This window comes from Cupressus sempervirens, chromosome 7 (assembly GCF_028749045.1).
Source record: "Cupressus sempervirens isolate cs-2001-9-10 chromosome 7, ASM2874904v1, whole genome shotgun sequence".
In the NCBI taxonomy this organism is placed as follows: domain Eukaryota; kingdom Viridiplantae; phylum Streptophyta; class Pinopsida; order Cupressales; family Cupressaceae; genus Cupressus; species Cupressus sempervirens.
In genome coordinates this window covers 723,535,933-723,558,656 of record NC_143124.1, presented here as the reverse complement: position 1 = coordinate 723,558,656, position 22,724 = coordinate 723,535,933, and positions in this window count along the sequence as shown.

Below are 22,724 nucleotides of genomic sequence, written 5' to 3'. Positions count from 1 at the left end.
ATAATACAATATAACAATATTATGCAATGTGTGTAACACCCATTATCTCAACAAATTTTGGGCTATGGGCCCTATAATCGCTAGGGTCAAGGTTGACTTGGGTCAAGCAAGACCAATCCAAGTTGACTTGGTCCCAAAGAAGGGTATAAGGGAGCCTTAGAAAACTCAAGTAGATGTTAGAATAACTATGGAAAAAATTGGAAGGAAACATGGAAAATGGAGCACTGAACACAAGTCCATGCATGGTCCAATGATTCATTATGGAAATGGTACTAAAAGGTCTTAAAAGTCAAGTGTGTCCATTTTAAGATGGTCCATTTAGCCCCCACTTTAGTGAGAGTATGAGTTACCTCAAATGCATGGTAAAGTAGATTAAAATCAAAATTTGATCTTATCATGACTTAGAAGACAAAGAATCCATCAAGCTCAAAACAATACATAGATCTGAGGAATATCTCAAAAATCATACCAAGCAATAAAAGATAAAGTACTTTAAATTTTCTCTCAAGAGACTTGAGTCTTCATCATATCCAAAAGTTACAATAAGAGAGATGTCAGTGATAAGAAAGAAAGAGAGAGAAGGGGTGTGATCAAGTTGTCTAATAAGGTTTTAGTTCCTTATTTTGAATCACATAAAAGGGGACAGGAGTGAATGGTTTTAATATATTTGTGTTTCCAGTAGTTAATCCCATGAAAAAAGGGGCATGACCAAATGGTCTAATGGGTTTGTGTGCCCAATAGTTAATCCTTCAAAGAAAAGGAAAGAGGAGGATTGAATGGTCTATCAGGTTTGTGTCCCCGATAGTTAATCCCACAAATTTGCATCTTGTGGTGGCTTTACAACCCCATGATATAGTACTCCTATACCATGAGGATGGTTTTGTGAATGTGATAGGATAGGTCAAATGGTCTAGAATGTGTGTGTGTCATGCTAGTGAACTAATCCAAAAAAATGTAAAAAGAGAGAGTATCTAGCCCTAGTAAGTTGTGACATGCTAGTGTACTCTATATGTTGTGCTTGAAAACTAAAGGGACCATGCATGCCCCCCTTTAAGATGGAAAAATAATTTCTTCTTTTAACATCTTAAGGAAGTGATGAAGAAGGATAAATCAATTTTAATCATCAAGATAGTATCCACATACAACATTAGTCCAAGACAAAGAGGTCATAGCTCCTATGAAGTCATGGAAGGGTATAATTCAATGAGACACCATGCAAGAAGTAAAAAAGAAAATACTTGAAAATGATACACTAATATGAAGTTCCTACGTAAGCGATATATCTACCATGAAAACTCCATTACAAATGTAAGATAGGATGCCATATGATAAACAAATAACACACAACCAAAGAAAATAATGGATCATGGAGAAAATGAGAAAGATGGATAAGGTTCCCTTATCCCTCAAGTGCAGGAATAGGATAAGAGAGTAAATATTATGCTAATCATAAATTGAACCATGTACAAGAATGAGCCGCCAAGAGGAAGGTCAACCATGTTACATTGTATGGAGAAAAGTAATAGGGACTTTGATTTTATTTGAAGAAAGGAGGAGTAAAATAAAGCTCATTACAAGGAGATATGGAAATAACCCCATTAGCAATGAGTTCTTGAATCTTGTAATGTAAAGCTTGGAAATCATTAGTAGAGTGATCATTATAATGGTGATACATTCAAAATTGAAGATTCATAAGTTTTTTACTATGTTTCTTTCTACATTTAGGCCTAGTAATCACCTTAGTGCAAAGGAGTTTGGGTAAAATTATTTCTTGATTAATAGGAGAAGATATGTTATATGATGGAGAGGATGTGTATAAAGAATGATATTTAATAGTTTTTTGCACACATCCTAAATTATTATTAGTAATGGTGTGAAAATATTTTTGATGAGCCCCATTGCCTAAGGGCATATGATTTTTATGTTGTTGTCTACCAAATCCATCCTCAATGAATCTATGGTAACTATGATGAAAATAGGAATCCACATGACTAGTTTTGAGAGACTCAACATGAGGGGAAGTATTAACTAAGTTTTAGATTATGGTAAAAATAGGTTTTTAAGGGACCCCGAAACCCTTTAAAAAATCAAAAAATATAAAGCATTAACAACCACTAGGAAAAGCAGACTTGAAACCTACTAAAAAGTAGCATCAAAATCAGGTTTTACAGGGACTTGAAACCACAACCAAAGTCCAAAAAAGTACCCAAGTAATAAAAGGACTTGGTTTCACCTTGGAATACTAACTCGATCAATTTCCAGATTTATCTAGAGTAGAAGCAAGAGGTTTCACCTTGGTTTTCTGATCTATTTTGTTGCTTCTAGTCACTACCTCCTTATTAATGTTCTTTTTTTTCCAGCTCTTTTCGTTGAAGTAGGAGAAAATCAAGTGTTTGTTCTCTAACATAATTCCTAACAATATCCAATTTATGAATACTATTCAGCCCCCTAATATACCCAATAATGATTTTCATATCTATTTTTTAGGGGTAAAATCCATAATAGTTGCCTGCCTACCATCAGCAATATTCTGCATACTTTCTAACTCTCTAGTTTTCTTAGTGGATCTTCTTCCAGGTTTGTCTGCGGAATCAACATTCAATTTCACCTTGGATTGCTGTACTGCTCTTTTTCTAGATTTATCCAAAGAAGAAGCAGGAGGTTTCACCTTGGTTTGTTGATCTATTTTGCTACTTCTAGTCTCTACCCCCTTAGTTATGCTCTTTATTTCAACCCTTTTTCTTTGGTTTAGTTTATGCTTTGAGTTTTCTCCTTTTCCTTTCAGAATATCAAGGGGGGGAGGTTCATCCACAAGAAAGTCATTATCAGCTTGAGATAACACCTGGATCTCCCTGGACTAAGAAAAAGGAAGATGTCCCTTCTCAAATTTATTTCCAGCTTTAGCCAAGATTTCACCTTCCTCTAGCATGATTTTGTCTTCTAAATCCCTCCATCAATCTTCTATCCTTTGATAAATAATGATTTGTTTTGATAGATCTACTAGATCATCAATTCTTTGTTAAGGCATTATGGTATTTGATTGTAAACCATGTCCTTCTTTCTCAAAAGAAGTTTCTAAAACCACCTCAACATATGGGGCTTTAGAATCTTCATTTTTCTTTTGTTCTTGGCAATGATCTTCTTTGGGTTTCCATACTTTCTTTTGCTAGATCTTGGTCTTTTTCCCATCTGAAACACTGCTAGGATGATTTTTAGTTTTGGAGGGACAATTTTTAACCAAATGCCCCTATTTCTTACAAACATAGCAAGAGTTAGGTAGATCTTCAAAAATAATTTCTTGAGTTTTTTTACCAAGCTTAGATATTAGTTCCACCTTTTCTAGGAGATGATTCAGGTTTACCACTTTAACATAAAGTTTGGCACTTTGAAGTTTGGTTCTAGAAGCTGTAGCATTATCCAATGCAACAAGTTCACCAAAAGAATTGGCAATTCCCTTAAAAATATCCTCATGCAAAAATTCTAAAGAAAGATCAGGAAGTCTAGCCCAAATGGGAGTGGTTAAGAAAAAAGAATATGAAAGATCCAAGTTAGGTTCCCATTTTTTAATAGTGAGAGAGCATTTTCTAAAAGGCCACAGTCCTCCACAAAGAACCATATTCATGTCTTCATTACAGTTGAAGATAAACAAGAAGAAACCATTCGACATTGGTGCAATATCTACTTCTCCTCAAATAGTCCATTTCCTTTTAACCATTTTTCTAAGAGATTCAAGATTTGGTCTTGCCCCTAAAAATTTTCCCACTAGGGTGAAATCCATGGAAGAAAGAAAAATCAACTAAAGGATCAGGAATAAAAACTTGAAATTCACCTTTCTCCCAGCAAGACTTAGCAGTCACCAGCAGGGAAAGATATTTTCTAGTAGGTTTCTTGCCAAACAGAGAAGACCAAGACTTTAGCCCTTCTAAGGACTTTTCCTTGTTAGAATCAACATTATCTTTCTCCTTCTCGAGGTCTTGCCTTAACACATGAAAAGCAGAAGGGGAATCTAATGGGGGGACACAAACCCCACAAAAAGGATTAGGTTCACACAAAGCCTTTCCTTTATCCACACTGGCCAAATATTTAGACCAAACATTCTTCTCAAAACCCCCTATAGTTCCTCCAGGGTATATACCTCCTGCCAGATTCACTCCGACTAGTTTCCTGCCTGCTTGCGAACCAACTAAATCAAAAACTAATAGAGCACCCATACCCTCATATTTGGCCCTAGATATTTTGTGGGGGACACAAACCCCACAAAAAGGATCAGATTCACATGAATCCATTCCATTTTCCACACCAACCAAAGATTTTGACCCAACACTCTTCTCAAAACCTCCTATAGATCCTCCAGGGTCTGTACCTCCTACCAAATTCTCTCCGACTAGTTTCTCGCCTACCTACAAACTAGCTAATTCAAATTTTGATAAAGTGCCCAAAAAGGATAAACACTCATTACCATCCATCTCGAGCACAACTAATACTTGCTAAAAGATGATTTCCATCTCGAGCATAACTAAGTTATTAGAAAGAAGATTTGTTTTAGGTTTCATGAATGAAATATCATTGATTTTATAGTCACCAATGAAAGTTGGATTAAAATCTAATGTACCCCAATCATCTTCTAAAATAACACTTGTAGAAGGAGGATCATCATTAGACTCTTGATTTTTTTGTTCCTCAACATTTAGATAACTATTTGGTTTAGTATCCACATGAAGAGTGTACATGACATTATTATAGATAAACTCAATACATCACTAGAAGGGGGAGCATTAAGGAAATTTTTAGTATCCTCTTTTCCTTAAAAAATTAGAAATAGGGACTGTAAATATCATTTAATGATTCATCTCTCTAATAGGATCATCGATGAAGGAAAGGTCACATTGATGAAAGTATTAATAATATTATCCTCTTGAGCTAAAATATCCCTAAGATGAAGGTTTTTTTTTAGGGGAAGGAGAAATATCAACTATGTCATGTGGAAATGATATATAAGAGATGTCATCCATGATATAATTCTTTGGAATTAAGTTCTTTAATCAAGAAGATAGTAGTCCATATCATCATCCAAGGGTTCATCCTAAATAGGAGAATCAACATAGGGAAGAATATCTCTTTAAGAAAGCATAACATAAAAGAAAAATTAGATGAATGAAAGAAAGTAGAAAATCATCCTTACTAAAATGTCCTCATAGATTGTGTCTATATTAGGAGAAATGTTAACATCAAACCTCAACTCTCCCTCACAAAGAGAAAGATCACTAAGAGAGAGGTTAAAACCACAATCTTGTTCCAATGGTTCCTTATAAGGTGACGTAAGAGAGGACAAGGAAAAATCATATATACTAAAGTGATTCATTTTAGGGGGAGCATATTTTAAAAGAGGATGATGTTTTATGGAAAAGGGGATAGAGTAATGGTTAAAAATTATTTGAACAACTTTTTCAACATGAGTGAAATGAATACAAGCTACATCTAAACATGCAATGCAAAAGAAGACTAAAAGGAGAGATAAATCATTCTAACTCAATAATATAGAAAAATCAAACTCCAAACTCCAAAATCTAATAGAAGGAGGAAATATGTAAACACCTAATGCAAACAATCTAACTCGAAAAAGAAAAGAGGGGGATGAATTCAGGTTCACCAAAATGTTTAGTGGAAAAATAGAACCACTTTAATAAGATGTAGACCTCCACTTTTTGCCAGTCAAATATTGAAATATGTACGTGAGAGAAAGAGATAATCCCCAAATATGATTACTCTTTATAGCCAAAAATAGATTATCAAGTACCCAAAAGAGAAAGGGTACTAGTTCTAAATTTGAATTATAAAGGAGAATGAAATATAAGGAAATACACTCTTTGGTGCTTATAATATAATGCATATGAAAAATTGATCTAATTGATTGAATAATATAGATCTAGATGCAAGTGTATACAATCAACCCAATGGAGATATAGATCTAGGATAAGGATATAAAATGAAATAAAATATTAAAAGATTGCCTTAAAGTATGTAGTATAATATGTATTTTATCTCTAAAAATTATAGATTTGAATATGTTTTCGAATATTTGACTATGAATCTCTAAATAAAATGACAAAACAAACAAAACCCAAAAATCATTTTTTTTCTAGAAAAGTAGCAGGGCCCTAATCAATATGAAAGGTTGCAATCTCATGAGGTTGAAATATACTAGGAGCATTATAATAGAGTCAAACCAACTTCTCTAGAAATATCTGGAGGAATAATTTCCAAATCTACATGTGAAATCCTTCTATCATGTTCTTGTATACATCAAAACTTGGTTTTGGGATTTTGCTGGGGGAGAGCTTACCTTGGTCAAGCCAAAGATTAAGGAATCAACCTTGGAATGTAAATGTAAATTTATGTAAAAGAAACAAGATAAAATTAAATATCCAACATGCTTGTAAAAACCATTATTACTAAGGATTTTGTGTTGTTGTGTGTTGTAGATCTTGAATTTGGTATGAAGGATGTAGAATATCTCCACAATTACAATGGATTTACCATAACCACATCATGAATCCATGGATATAAATGTGCATCAATGAAGAAGAAGATGAATGCCTCAATATATATCTCCTCCCTTGATTTCCAACAAAATGATAGATCTTGAAGAATAAATGCCCACAAATAATCTTTGAGTGCTTGAAAACTTGAACTCCTTCACTTTGTCACTTGATTCCTTCTGGATGTCTTGATGTGAGTTGATGTGAAAATGAATCCCCGAGCCTTATTTTATACTATTTTTCTAGTGGGAAAATAATTCAAGCTGACTGGGAAGCAAAGAGTTAACTTTAGGCTGACTGGGAAGTGAAGATTTAACTTTATGATAACTAGGAAGTGAAGATTTACCTTCAAGTTGACTAGGAAGTGGAGATTTAACATCAGGATGACTAGGAAATGGAGAGTTAACTAATTAAACCCCAAGACATTTTGGCCTTGGGCCCCATAACCCTTGGGCTCATGGTCAACTTGGTCAACCTTGATCAGGTCAAGGTTGACTTGGGTTGACCTAGATTATTCCAAGTTGACCTAGATCAACCTGGTCCTAGAGAACAAGATTGGGGAGCCTTAGAAATATCATGTATATGTTAGAAAAAATGGGGAAGAAAGTGGAAGGAAACATGGAAAAGGGAGAACCAAGCACAGGTTCATCCATGGTCCAGGAAGTCATTATGGAAAGGGTGCTAAAAGGTCTTAAAAGGAAAAAGTGTCCATTTTAAGATGATATAATACCTATTTCTATTTATGTCATTTCTCTTTCTTCTTGTCTTGTGGTTCCTCATTCTGTGCTTCTTTCTCATCATCGATTTTCTCACCAATATCATCTTGAATCTCAATAGGATGATCTTTTATCTTCTCATGTTCAATTTAAATAATATCTTCTATAGTTAGTGTATTAGGGCTTGTGAGAACATCATATTGTTCCTACGTTAGATCAATGTGTACCTCATCTTGCATTGTATCTAGACATGTCACCTAACATATTACTCATTTTTGTACATTTCTCTGACTTGTAATGATTCATCAATTTCTTGTTCCTGTGGTATTTTGATATTGAAAATATGTATCCATATCTGTATAGCTTCATTTTTAGCTTCTTGATATAGCTCTTCTAATAGTTTTTTAGTTATGCTTCTTGTAGAAAATCTTTTCTTATACTTCTCCATAGTGGTTCAATATCTTCAACACTCAATTCTGGTCTAGCAATTATTAGTTTTGCTTCTCTACTTTCCTTCTCTTGTAGAACAACTTCTTTCTATCTTACCATTTTTTTTTCAAGCAATTCCTTAGAAATTTTATGTTAGAGTTCACTAGGTAATCTTTTAAATTTGTAAAAATGAAATAATATTACATCTTCTATGATATTCTTATCTTCACCAAACCATCTCCTATACTTGATTTCAAGTATAGCACATATAGTTCCATACCATCTTATGGCTTCTATAGTTTCAACAATTTTCTTCAAAATCTTGATAGTCACTTGCTCTTTTACAATTTTAGTCTTCTTTTTCCTTGTACCTATACTGGTTGATTATTTTGTTTGGCCACTAGTTGTTCTTTGAGGTTCAAATGCAGTTCCCTTGTCATTTTTTAATCTTTTCCTCTTTGTCAGTATCTTTTCTTTAGCTTCCTTATCAATAACATGTCTTTTTTTTGTTTTACTTTTTATTTTAGCAGATGTTTTAGGTATTATTGTGGATTTGTATCTCCTTTTTCTACTACTTTCTTCACCTACAAGTAATTTTTCACTTGTCTTGCCTTTACTCTTCTCTCCTCTCAATTTATTTTGTTATGATGTGACCTTTTTGTACACTTCTGCATACATTTTGAATCTATTTGATTCCATATCTTTCAATAGAGTTAATAATTGATCAATGCTTTCAATTAATTCATTCTCATTTACTTCATATCCTAGGGGTGGTATCCGTTGAGTTGTCATTATGCACGATGCTAAACGACAAGAATTCTTGCGAACTCCTCTCTTGAAAAGATGATTTTGTGAATCAACTCCAAGGTTCCACATTGATCTTGTGACCTACTATAATCCATTTAGTTGAAGATAAATGTGATTGTTCACAAGGAGGATTTTTCTAGTTCATTTTGATCTCAGATGAGATGAAGAATTTGCACACTGTTTCAGAAAAAAACACACAAAAAAAAACTATGTTTTTGTATTTTTATGTTTTTATGAATGCAATCTAACAATGCAACTAAAATGAAGTCCTATTCTAAAAGGGGGTTAGTAAATTAAATTAAAAAACTTTTATATTAAATAACATGAAATTGAAATCCTAACGGACATAAACTAAAGAAAATAACACGTCTACAAATTAAGCTCTCAAAGAAATTGGTAGATAACCAATGAAAGAAGGAGCAATGCTTCCTTGACTCCACTGATGTAATTGTCAGTGAGAAACTTAGTGATCATATGATGTTTCACCCTTCATCAAATCACAAGGCCACAAAAAGTGCACTCATGTGAGATGAAAATTTATGCAGGCACAAATCGATGATTTCTTCTCTAGCTAGTTACATTGACAAAATTTGTCAAAACCATTACAAACACCAGAACTAATGAATCACACAACTAGAAACAAAGCAATAAAACTTTGGTTCAATCAAAATTCCATGAACATAAATCCACAAAAATATGACACATTTAGGCAAGAATTACTACACTCCAAATGCGAGCACCAAGGCATAATTTTTATTGCAAAATAATAGCAAAATAAAAAATATCTTTGTGTGGATGGGATGGGGAGTGGAGCAGTGAGGAAATGAAATTTGAATCGGGCTTTATGTGGGAATGTGGAGAACATGGGTATTGAGGAACAATTTGTAGGTGTAGAGTAGGAAAAGGAGGGGCAAGATGCCAATGCATCCAAGGATGGGGACCCAAGGGAACAATAGCCTCACCTAGGTGAGAAGATTCTCCCTCTGCTGTCTTTAGAAGGAAAAACTTTTGGGGCTTGGGGATGGTAAGTTGAATCTCCTCAAGGTCAAGCCAATAGGTAAGTCAACCTTTCCTAAAATCATTGATAAATCTAATAAGGAGAAGGGTATCTTTGCTTTGGAAGTCCCCAGAGAAATTATTGATCATAACATCCTCAGCATGGTGACTACTCTAGTGGGTAAATTTATAGGGCCTAGGCCCAACATTGACCTTTTTAGGGTCTTTACAAGGAACAAATGGGAGCTGAAGGGGCCTGTTGAGGTGACTTACATGGCTAAAGGTTTCATGACTTTTGAGTTTTCTTTTTCTGAGGACTTTGCTAAAATATTGTGTGTGGGAAATTGATCCTTGGGTAGGTCTACCCCAATCCTGCAAAAGTGGACCTCCAACCTAGATCTGAATAATGATTTCCTAACATAGGCCCTGGTCTAGATTAGATTGCTTGAACTTCCTCTTGAATATTGGCATGAGGATTTTTTTGATGGTATTGCAAGATCTTTTGGAGAACTTCTATCTATTGATGCTATCGCAGTAGCCAAGAAAAGGCTTACATATGCTAGAATTTGTGTTGGGGTGATTAAGGGATAGGACATGCCCCAAGTAATTGAATTTCAGTCCTATTTGGAAAGAAAGGTACAACAAATCGACTATGAAAGTATTCCTTTTGCATGTTTTCATTGCAAAAAGGTAGGTCACAAAGCATGCACATGTCCATTATTCAAAGGAAAAGGAAAGGATGAAAAAACCCAAAAAAAAGATGGCAAGAACATAGCCAATGCTCCCAAAAAAGAATGGAAGAAGAAAAATACTTTAGACAAGAAACCAAGGATAGACAATAGGAACAAGGTTATAGATCCTCATGCTAAAGTCTTAGCCCTTCACAACTCAGTGGATGCTTCAGATAAAGATAAGAGGGATGTATTATGAAGACCCCTCACAATAAGGCAATCATAGATATACCAGAATTGGTAGGTAAGGGGGAGACCCTAGCTCCTGAGAAGAAGGATTTGAAAGAGGTCTTGATCTCTAATGAGTTGGAACTAGATTTATCCTTTGTGCCAGACTCTCTAGAGGGACCGATTAGAGAACAACTAGATCCTCCTCTCTCTTAGGAGTCCAACATAAGCATGGTCAATAGGGGACCTCCCCTAAGACTATCAATTGAATCCTTGAAAGACTTTTGGCCACCACTCTGGGGCATTTGGCTAGACTTCTCACCAGCTTCTCCAGCTACAAAAAGGAGTAGGGTGAAAGCATATATTGGACACATTTCCAACCATTCGGGTAGGAAGAACAAGAACCAACTTAGAAAGAAGGGAACGAGAAGAAATATTATGGATGGGACATAAAGAACCATCCAGGAATTATGTTCATCAATCAAAGCATGAAGATCATATCTTGGAACATTCATGGACTCAATGGAATCCACAAACAAGAGATTGTTAGGAATACGATCAGGGACCAAAGGCTAGATGTTTTTTTAATTTACGAAGCCAAAATGAAGAAGGAAAAAATAGAGATGATTTCTTTTTCCAAAAGACTACATAGCACTACAATGGATTCAGAGGGAGCTTCAGGAGGACTTCTCACTATTTGGATGGACTTGCTTGAGGCCACCATTCTCTATCATGAAGGTAATATTCTGGTTATGAATTTTTCTAACCTTATGGATTAGACTAGATGGTATTTGTTGAATCTATATGCCCCCAACACCTAGAATGATAGAAGGATGTTTTGGGACAAGATCTGGGACATGGTTTCCAATTTAGGGGTTTCTAAATGCATTCTTATGGGAGATTTTAATACTCCTCTCCTACCTTTGATAAGTTAGGGGGGCTTCCACTTGATGGGGAAAGTAGGCAACACATGGCTGATCTGATTTAGGATTTAGCTCTTCTTGATGTGGACGTTGGGGGGTGCAAGTTCACCTGGTCCAACAGGAGGCTAGGCTTAGATTATATTCAGGTCAGATTGGACAGAGCTCTCATTTCTATGGAATGGCTGGGTAACTTCCACTATAAGCTTTCTACTCATGTGTGGATTGGGTCTGACCACTCCCCTATCTCCCTTTCTATGGATAAAATTAGAAAGAAAAAAACCTTTCCAATAAGATTTGAGAAAATGTGGATGGAACATCCTGGTTTGTGCAACAAGATCAAGGAATGGTGGGACATTGCTATGGATGGGACTGCTATGTACAAGGTTGCTAAGAAACGTAGATATATCAAAACTAAGATCTGCAAGTGAAACAAGTCTGACTTTGGCAACATTTTCCATGACAAAGAGAGGCTTATGGGAAATTTGGTTGATGTTCAAAATGGTATCCAGCTCTGGGGATATGATGATGTCTCTCTTAATGCTGAGAAAGATATCCTCACTAAGCTTCATAATGTGGTTGGGAAAGAGGAGATGTATTGGAGATAGAGATCTAGAGCTATTTGGCTTTAGGAAGGAGACAAAAACACTTGATTCTTCCACATGTCTACTTTGAAGCACCCGGCCACTAAAAGAATCAATGAAATCAAAAAAGGGAGTGAGACTATTAAAAAAGACAATTTGATTGCAGAGGAGGCAATCAAATATTTTTTTGAGATTCTCACTAAGGATCTAAACTTGAATATGGAAGATCAGAATGATGTTATTATGGCAATACCCAAAATCATTAGGTAGGATCAGAATTGGAACTTATTGGCCATTCCCAAGTATTAGGAAATTAAAGTGGCTATTTTTGACCTACTAGTGGAAAAGGCCCCTGGTCCAGATGGCTTCCCCACTTTCTTCTTCCAGTAATTTTGGGACATTATTCATGAGGATATTGTTCAAGCTATCAAAGAATTCTTTGGGGAGAGAGACCTCTTGTAAAAAGTTAATGCTACCTTTTTAGTCCTCATTCCTAACATTGCTGGAGCTGATACTTTCAGTTCTTTTAGACCCATCAGTCTCTGTAATTCCTTTTATAAGATCTTTGCAAAAGTTCTTGCTAAAAGACTTATCTCCATTTTCCCAATTATTATTTCTCCCCAACAATTGAGATTTGTCCCTGGCAAGAAAATTCTCGATTCCATAATGGAAGTTCATGAGGTTATCCACTCTTTGGATGTTGGAAGGTAGGAGGGCTTTCTTCTCAAGTTGGATCTTTCTAATGCATATGATAGAGTTGATTGGGGGTTCTTGGATTGTATTCTTGACACTTTTGGGTTTAATGCTAAAGTGAGGGAGCTTTTCTCTCAATTGGTCAGCACTTCGTCCTTTGCTATCCTGGTGAATGGTGCTCCCTCTAAATTTTTTAAACCTTCCAGGGGTCTCTGATAGGGAGACCCCTTATCCTCCATCTTATTTTTCATTTTTGTGGAAGGCCTGGGGAGGGTCCATTCTTTCTAATAGGAGAAGAGGGGATCTGGTGGGGCTGAAACCTTCCTCTGGCCCTTCAATTTTCACTCACCAACAATTTGTCGATGACACCATTATGGGGGGTGAATCCTTAGTGAAGGAGGCTAAATTAGTTAAAAAGATTCTAAACACTTATTCTAGAGCCTTTGACCAGCTAATCAACTAGGAAAAAAGTTCAATTTTCTTCTTTAACACCCTGAATAATAGGGGGAAGAAGATTATTGATATTTTAGGATGCAAGGCTAGCTTGCTCCCTTCTACTTGCTTGGGGCTCCCCTTGGGAGTTAAGCCTCTAGAAACTTTCTGGTATAATCTGGTGGACCATTTCAATAGGAAACTAGCTAGTTGGAAAGGTATTACTTTGAGTCAGGTAGGAAAGGTCATTTTGATTAAGTCAACTCTTCAAAACCTCCCCACTTATGCCCTTAGCATGTTCTCCATCCCTTCCAAGGTGGATGCCCACCTTTAAAGCATTCAAAGGAACTTTATGTGGTTTGGGCCTAATGAGATCAAGAAGTATCCTTTGGTGGCTTGGGACTCTATCTGTAAACCCAAGAAGCATGGAGGGCTGGGCATTAGAAAGCTGAAATAGTTCAACACTCCCCTCCAAGACAAATAGATATGGAGAATTTTCAATAATGTTAGTGAATGGAGAGACATTATATTATCCAAATATGCTAACAACCTCAATCTCAAATAGTTCATTAACAAAGAGACTCACCCCAATGCCTCTTTTATCTAGAATGGTTTGGTGCATTCCAAGGACTTAGCTTTTAGCAAAGCCAAATGGTCTGTGGGCAATGGAGAAGATATCAATTTTTGGATGAATGATTGGCTAAGCTCGGGCCCTCTCTAGGAGAATGAGGAGTTCAATTTTTGGGCTAATGTTTGAATTGAAAGATTTGGCAACAGGGTGATGGACTACAGATTCAAAAATAGGTGGATTGACCTTATTGAGGTTTTTGTGGATCTGAAGACGCTTATGGACCTAGTGAGACTCATTCTTTTCTCTAATAATTAGGATGTTATTGTTTGGGGGGATACATCAAATGACCTTTATTCAATGGCTTCTGGCTATGAGTCTCTCCAACCTCACGTCTAGGCCCCAGCATGGGTGAAAGCCTAGCTCCCTAGTCTCACCCTAAAGATCAACTTTTTCTTCTGGACCCTTCTTCAAAATTGCATCCTCACTGTGGATAATCTCATCGAATGAGGTAACATGATACCTAATAGATGTATTTTATGTAAAAGGAATTGTGAGAGTGTTGATCATTTATTCTTACATTGCCCTTTTACTGCATCTATCTGATCTCATCTCCTATCTTTTTTTAATTTGTTCTGGTGTTTTCCTTCTAATGTACTGGAGCTCTTTGTTCATTGGCAATATGGTTTGGAGCTTAACCTTTCCAAGTCTTTTTGGCTATGGGCCTTACCCCATGTCTATTGGGGGGTGTGGAAGGAAAGGAATAATCGCATCTTTAGGGACAAGGAGGTGAACAAGAAGGTGGCTTTCCATAAATGCTTTCATGCTTTGATGGAAAACCATACCAATGCTAAGGGCCCTTTCCCCACTCTTATACCTAGGGTCAATAATAAAAGAGAAGGTTGTTGCTGGTCTCTCCCTCACATGGGATGGTTCAAAGCCAATTTTGATGGTGCTACTAAAGGTAACCCAGGAAAAGCTAGGGTGCGGGGAATCATAAGAAATGAACATGGTAAAGGTATTGCAACTTTCCTTGCACCCATTGGGAGTCAAACCAATCACTATGCTAAGGCCTTGGTATTTCACCAGACTATCAAGTTAGCAAAGGAAATGGGAGTTAACTATCTCTAGCTAGAGGGAGACTCTAAAAATTTCATAGACTACCTCAAGGGCAAAAATAAACCAACTTGGACTACGACTAATATAATTGGGGAAAGTATCAAAGACCTCTAGAATTTTGAAAAAATATACATGGCACATGAGTACTATGAGACCAATATCATGGAAGATAGGCTGGAAAATTGGGGGGTTAAGCATAACGAGGTGTCCAAATGGATGGTTGGATTTTACATCCTATTAGAAGTTAATGAATTCATTGAAAAGGATCGTATCCAGGTAGATTGGGAATTATTAATGATCATAATAAAAATTAGTTGTTAATAGGCTGGGTTCAATACCAACATGTGTGATCTAAATAAGGTAACTAATATTTTATTGGGAAGGTACAGAACTATGGAGCTGAAGTATGATTTCTCTAGTACTTTCCATATCCACAATATCTTTCATCTTATGTTGAGTACTGCTAAAAGAAACCAAATTCACAAGGAAAATAACATTGCTAGTGACAAGAAAAAGAGGGGAGCCAAAGACTTGCAGAGTCTAGAGAATTCGAGTTTCAAAGGCAATGGAGAGGAGAACGTCATGGTGGGAGAATGTCATAGATGGGAGTCAGAGGAAGAGGCATAGAAATGGAAGAGGAGAATTAAAGTCTAGAATATCCTAAAGAAAGGTGAAATTACTAGCTACATTGAATGCCTTCATGGATGGAAGCCCTTGGTTACCAAAATCATGGTAAAAAATTGGAATTAGGGCATGGTTGAAATTGATGGGGTAGAGTTCTCAGTCACAGAATAAATTATCTCCCATGTTACTAGTATCCCCATTATTGGCAAAAAATTCTATAGAGATCAAAAAATCTAAGGGCAAATAGTTGTGAAATTCATCAAAAACCAGGTGGAGAAAAAATAGCTGGTGAAGTAGGGCACCCACTACCTCCCGAGGTCTATCAAGCCTCTTTGGAGATTTGTGCTAAGGGTCATCATCAAATACATCACTCTCGACACTAGGTTTGACCACATATGCACCTACCACTTCATTCTTCTCAACCATTTTAGGTATGGGGTGAAAATATCCATCCCCTTTTACCTCTACTCTTCCTTGAATGAGAATATTAATGAGTTCCAAGATAAGAAAACTAGGAACCCTACTCTCCATGAGGGGCTACTTCTATTAATTTATGAATATTTTAAGGCTAGGAAAATTAACAAGCATATCAAAGGTAGGAAAGAGGGAAAGAAAGTGAAAAGGGAGTTTGATGAAAGTCTGGATATGTATACAGACTCTAAGGACTCGAAGGTCCCGTAGCATAGCTCCCAAAAAAAACCCATGATAGCAAGAGATGGATGCACCCCCCGAGCCCATGAAACTCAATGATACCTCCTTGGATAGGGGTTACAATGAGTAGGATGAAGGGATGGAAAAAAGAGGTGATAGTGCTAAGGCTGAGGAGAACATTAGGGCTGAGGAAGGAAAAGAACAAAGGAAGAGTAAAAGAAACATAATAATAAAAGTGTCTTCTAGCAGAGAAAAGGATGTCATGGGGATTGTTAAGAAAAAAAGGAAAAGCATGGAAGACAGCAAGGAAACACATGGAGAGGGAAGCAAGAAGATGGAGGAGAACCCTAAGGAAAAGCTTGAATAGGATCCCAACATGGATACAATGAGGTTGGCACTTCCACCTATAGATGCTCGATAACTGGGAAGGACAAGAAGGTGGTTTGGAGAAACTTTGACCATTCCAAGGCCAATTTGGGGATCAAAAGGGAACTCATAAGAACCCAGGTTAGAGAGAATAAAGAAGTTAAGATCTAGCTCAAGGAACTTATTGATCCTACCTTGGTTATCCTCAGTTACATTGCCAGGGAGAATTTGGAGATGGATGTTTTGAATAATGCCAAGAACTGTGTCATGGATAGCTACAAGACCACTAAATGGCTCTTCCATGAAATCCTTGAGCTCAAACATAGACTAAGCACATTGGAGAGAAAGAATTACAACCTTAAGAATAGGGTTAATGATGATGAGCTTAGTGTGGATAAGAAGATGGACACTTTCAACACTCGATCCCTTGAAATGGACAAGACCTTGCAAGGCATTGTCGAGCAAAATATCAACATTCTCAAGGAAAATGAGAGTATCAAAAGGTTCATCCACATTGGGGAAGATTAGAATATCTGCAAGGAATAGGATTAGGACATCATCCTGAAGGATAGGACTCTAGATGAAGGCAAAAGGAAATGTACTAGATCCAGCACTAGGAAAAAAGAAACTTTGGCCCCTGAGCTGAAGCCGTTGGAGATGAAGGACAAGGTAGACAAGCTGTCTGAGCTCAAAATCAATGCTGTTGAGATGCTCAGAGACATCATCTGATGTACCTTGGCCTTTCGTGGCCTGTCCTAGTTTTTTGGTGCTTCTCCCTGGCTTTTTCAAGTTTATTTTTTTTGAGAGTTGTTGTTTTTCTTTTTGACTCTTAGTAGATTTTATCGTTTAAACTGTTGACTATTATAACTATGTATGGGGTTTTAGGGCCCTTTTAAAGCCTATTTTGCTAATAAAAAATGGCAGCCCCAATTACATATTACAATGGAGTATTTATAAGAAATAATCTCCTCAATTTGTGTTGAGAGTGAGAGATATCTTCATGCAATAAAATGCTTTTAATTTAAAAAACAAACTAATTATATAGAAACTAACAATCTAATTGGTGCTAAGTAGGACTCCATCCATTTTTTATTTATTAATTGGATGCATGAGCCTTTACATGTTAAAAAACAAAGAATTATGAGAGAAGAAGGAATGAGAAAGCTTTGAGTCAAAGTGGAAGTGTCTAAAAGTGCTAAAAATGGAAGCCGATCCTTCACTGGGCATCTGTCAGAGTTAAACTGTCATCAAAATGCATTTTTGATGCGTGTAAAGCTCTATTTTTGGAACTAGTAGTTAACTATTAATCAAACTTTTGGAAAAGTGGACTTGTGCACCTACGCACCTACAAACTTGTGCACCTATAGAGCTACAGACTTGTAGAGCTACGGACCTGTGGACTTGCAGAGCTGTGGACCTACAGAGCTGCACACCTCAAAATAGTCCAAAATCTCAAAATTTTACAAAGTGTCAAAATTGAAATTTTGGCATCTAGGTTTTGTTCCCCTTCATCCCAAAGCTATGTCTAGATGTTTTCCCTTGAATTTCATAATGATCTAAGTAATTTTAGCCACATCCAATAAATCTAGAGCCTCATATTTATCTTTGACCTTCTGTTTGTAATTGTCTACCTCAATTCAAGTCTCAGCAAAATCCCCAATTTTGGTATCCAATTCTAATAAGGCTTCTTTTGTTTTGAAATCTTGTCAGATGTCTTTGTCATTAGCAGCTTCCTCAAAAATCTTCTTAAAACTATCCACTATTCCATCCATAGGCAACAACTTCTCCCATTCCTCATATTCAAAAATTTCTAAGCATGCATCATTGTAATGCCTCTATGCTTCCAAAATTTTCTCTTGAGCTTGGTCCTTGAGCCTATGGATCTCCATGTGTAATGTTTCCATTACTTTATTACTATCAACAATCCTCTCTATCCAATCATCAATCAAATCTAATTCCCTCGCTATATATACATCTACCAAAACTCTATATCTTTGCCCCTTTATTTCTTGCAAAACTTGTAAGTTCTTTCCCCAGGCCCTTACTTCATCCATAATGTTGAAGTCCTACTTCAAAATTGCCACCGTTTTATTCACATTTTCTTGCATGGTGTGTAGTAACTTTAGGTTCCCCTAGATAATCAAAATGTCCTTCTCTTCAAAACTTTCCCACCACTATTGATAGGCTTTCAAAAATGGGTCTACATACATAGCTCTCACTTTTCTAAGTATGGTATTCAATGTCTCCTTAGGGTGCTCAAGATCTAGAGGACCAACCACTTTAGCCAAATATCCCCTTAGGATTTCATTCTACCTTCAAAGTGTTTGAAGTTCAACCTCTTCCTATTCCATGTTCTTGAAAACTTCCTTAATCCCCATGGTTACCATCAATCGGGCTGTATCCCATGTGGGCTTGCTAAGCATAACCTCTTTGATTTGATAATCTTGAGGACTAAGGCTTTTTGCATTTGTATTAGTAGAAGGAACAACCACTTGTGTGAACAAATCCTGATCCCTTGTATTGTTGACAAATGTCAATGGTCTTGCTTCATGCAATGGAGAGTTAGGTTTTCTTAAGATCTCAGCCAACTCAAAAATATCTTCCTCATCAACATGAAATTGTGGTTTCATACTCCTCATTAGTTCTTTCCTAAACCATCTCAGAATACACTTAGCTAAAGACTTATCTCTCTAGGATGAAGGAGTATGTTTTGCTACCTCCTTTCCCTTATCACTTCTCCTTGGAGTTGTTTCCCTTTGCAAGGGCTCTTCTTCTATGGCCTCTATCTCTGTAGACCCTACAGTTTGCACCTCAGTGTCTTGGGAAGCTGGTTGAGAATATTCTACCATTTGTCCCTCCTTCAACACTTCATTGGTTGCCATTTGCTGTGGTTCCTCCTCTTATGAAGGTTCCTTTTGAACCTATTCTTCTTTTGAACTTTGAGGTGAAGGATTAACCAAGCCTTTATGTACCACCATATCTTATGGTGGAGATGGGGGAGTAAGATTGAGACCCCGTGACTCTGGAAGAATTTGTGTCTAGTCTTCTTATTGGGGTTCACTTGTAGGGGTATCCTTGATCTTGTCCTGACCAATTCTGTCCCCATGGGCATGAAATCAAAATTTTAAATTTTAAATTTGTCATCACCCTCTTCACTTTTCTCATCTACCCACTGTTGTACTTCATCTTCTAAAGAAGAGACTTCCAAGGGTTCTTTTGGGGTAGATGATGGTTTTATTGTGGAAATTCTTCTCCTTTTTTGTTCCGCAGCTCTAGCTAGCTGGGTTCTTCCTTGTAAAGGAACCTATTACTCTTCATCTTCCTCTTCTTCTTGTTCTTCTCCCTTAGGAATAGTTTTAGGGATAGATGGGCAAGGCACCATTCTTTTAGTCATGCTTTGCCTCTTCTTCATTCGGATCTTAATCCTTTTATGTTTCATGGAGGCAGAAGGGGATGTTGGCTCTACTTGTGGAGGAGGGATAGAAACTTGCTAAATCTCTCCCTCTTCTGACTGGCTAGGCACAAAGGGAGGCAATTGAGGGTCATCTTGCACTTGAATAGCTCCAATATCATCTGATCCTTATACATTTTCTTCCTACTACTGGGGAGGTTCTTGCACTTGAGCTTCTTCCATTTCAAACCGTTGAGGAGAGGTCCTCTTTCTTTTCCCCTTTCCTTTCCTCTTTGTAGGGTGATAGTATCCAATTGGGCAATCAAGTTGATATACTATTTCTAGCCTGATGGGAGACTAAGCCGCAAAGGTAGGAATTGTAACTTTCTTTCCTCTACCTTTCTCTAGATGGTCTTGTGCATGAAATATCACAATATTATGTATTGGATCAAGTTGAAAGGGTCTCTTGATCCAATCCTTTGTCATTCTAATTACATGCCTCACCCAATGATTAACATCATCACCCTCCTCCCTGTGAACCTCGGTGTTCATTATAGGTCTTTCTCCAATCTTGTTTGAGTTAAATAGGGGGTCTAGGAGCTCCTCGAAATCTTGCTGCAATATTTCCTCTGAAATGCTTATTTTAAGAGCCTTCTCTGCCAAATACAAAGTCATCCTACAATAGTCCCTAATATGGACATCATAGTCATTTGTTGCATTCATCCAGTGGTCTTCAATGGCCTCTTCACTAGCATGACTCTCAACTTTCCCAATATTATCAAAATAGGACCTAGGAGAATTGTACTCCTCAAGGGGATAATGTTTCCACTCCCACTCAAAAGATGGAATATCTTGCTTCCACTTCACCTAATATGGTCTTATGATTAGGGGCCATGTCCAACATGGTCTTTGTTGTCTTCTCACCCTGTCATATGTAGACTCAATCTACTGTACAATCTCCAATAACACTAATTTATCACTTGGATATATAGGGAGCTTCTTTAGGTTGATAGTAGCACCAACTCACCTGAGATACGTGAATGTTTTGAACTGGATATAGTAGGCCTTGAGAGCTATTATATGTGCTATTGCATCATCAGATAACCTCTTCACATAGTCTCCCTCTATGAATCAGATGATTGAAGAAATGAATGCATCATTCACGATCCTATATTCCTTGTTCTATCTTGAGAAATTTTTCCTCACCAGTTGAGGGCAGACAATGTAAGGCCAAGCATTGGGATCCTGCATGTTGCCTCTTTTGTACAATCCAGGGTAATTTCTGGCCCGTACTGCTAATACATATACATGTATGAGGTCATATAAATTTTTTTCTTATCCTTGAACACCCCCAATTGTTCACACAAGTTTTCACTTAATGTGGTAGCCCAATCAAGTGGTATCTTTGCTATCTTGATAGTCTCAATAAAGTTAATCATAAAAAAATTCAAGTGTCCAGCTATTGGTAGACCCATAACCCTACTCAGAAGAATAATAGAGTAGCCAAAATCCTCCTTCATGTATCCCCTTGTCATGTCCACCTTTCTTGTTATCCTCCCTAGAGGAGTCTTCTCAATGAGGTAAGATGATTGAATGATTTTTGTTGCCTCTTTCGGGTGCTCTTTATAACACCTTTCTGCTACCTCATAAGAGAGTCTTATAAATTGATCCACCCTCGGGAGATGAAAAACCCTTTCAATGTTATTGGGTCAGAGGTCAAGTACAACTTCTCCTATCACACTTTTCACCACCCTTTCCTTTGGAACAAAGTGTTGTGCTAGTGTCATGATTAACTCTAAATATTGCACTGACATTGGGTGCGAAGCTAGGCTCACCAACCCTGATCGAATCAAAGCGGATACCAGAGCTAATCTCTCTGTAGGCTTCTTCCAAATTCTAAGGAACTCTCTTTAGATGGTGTGTCCCAAATCAATGTATTTTATCTCTACATAGTCATCTTAAAACCTTGATTTGGACAGGACCCCTTGGAACTTGAAAACCATAGGTTTTGGTGCCATTTTATCTCTAGAAAAGGATGCCATTGTATCTGTGTGACAAAACCAAAAATTTCCATTAGTTGAAAAAGACAAGATTATGAAAACATTTGATCTTATTCAAAACAAAACCCAAAAGGTTAAATGCATGAAAAAACACCCAAATAACATGTTATTTATCAAAAAATAAATTAAATTAAAAAAAAGTAAGGTGCACAAGTGCGCAACAACACACCAAGTTGGGTGTGCTACCATGCACCCCTTTATTTTTGCATTAGTTTTGTGAATGAGGGTTTGATGGATCTAGTGCACACATGCAGACTAGTTTGGGTGCATAGATGCACATCGGCCATTTGTGTTTTTAGGGAGATGAGAATGATGTGGAGGGAGAGATGGGTGCATCAATGTTAATGTGTAGTGGCAATGATTGAGCTTTGGCACACCTGTTTGGGTGTGGAAGTGTGCAGTCTACAGAGCGAGAGGTGCAATTGAAGTGGAGAGCACTTGAGTGCAAAATGTTTTAAGAGAAAAGTGAGGAGGAAGAGAGGGGTGGGGGTTTATATAACCCACCCATCGTCGGTGGTGCCCATGGTGCACAAATGCATGGATGTGCACGTGCATATTGTGTGCATCACCAGCAGGGTGTCATGCTTTTTGAAACCGCGCACCAAGGCAGGTGCACAGATCTACAAGATTAAAAAATTATTTTATTATTATTATTATTATTATTTGACTTTTCCAATTTTTCCAATTTTAAGATTTTTTTAATTTTTAATTTTATTTTATTTTTATTTTTCAACACCGAAATGTAGACTTAGGGCCTTAGATTTAGGCCGAGTTAGAAAAAAAAGTAGAGGATCGGCATTTCCTAATGGAAATGGGGTTTGAAATGTGGAACCACAATAAATAGCCCCAAAAAAAGGAAGAAATGACAAAGGAATTTCTCCATTAGTAAACATCCCTTCAATATGTGTCAAATACCAACTAAAACTTGAA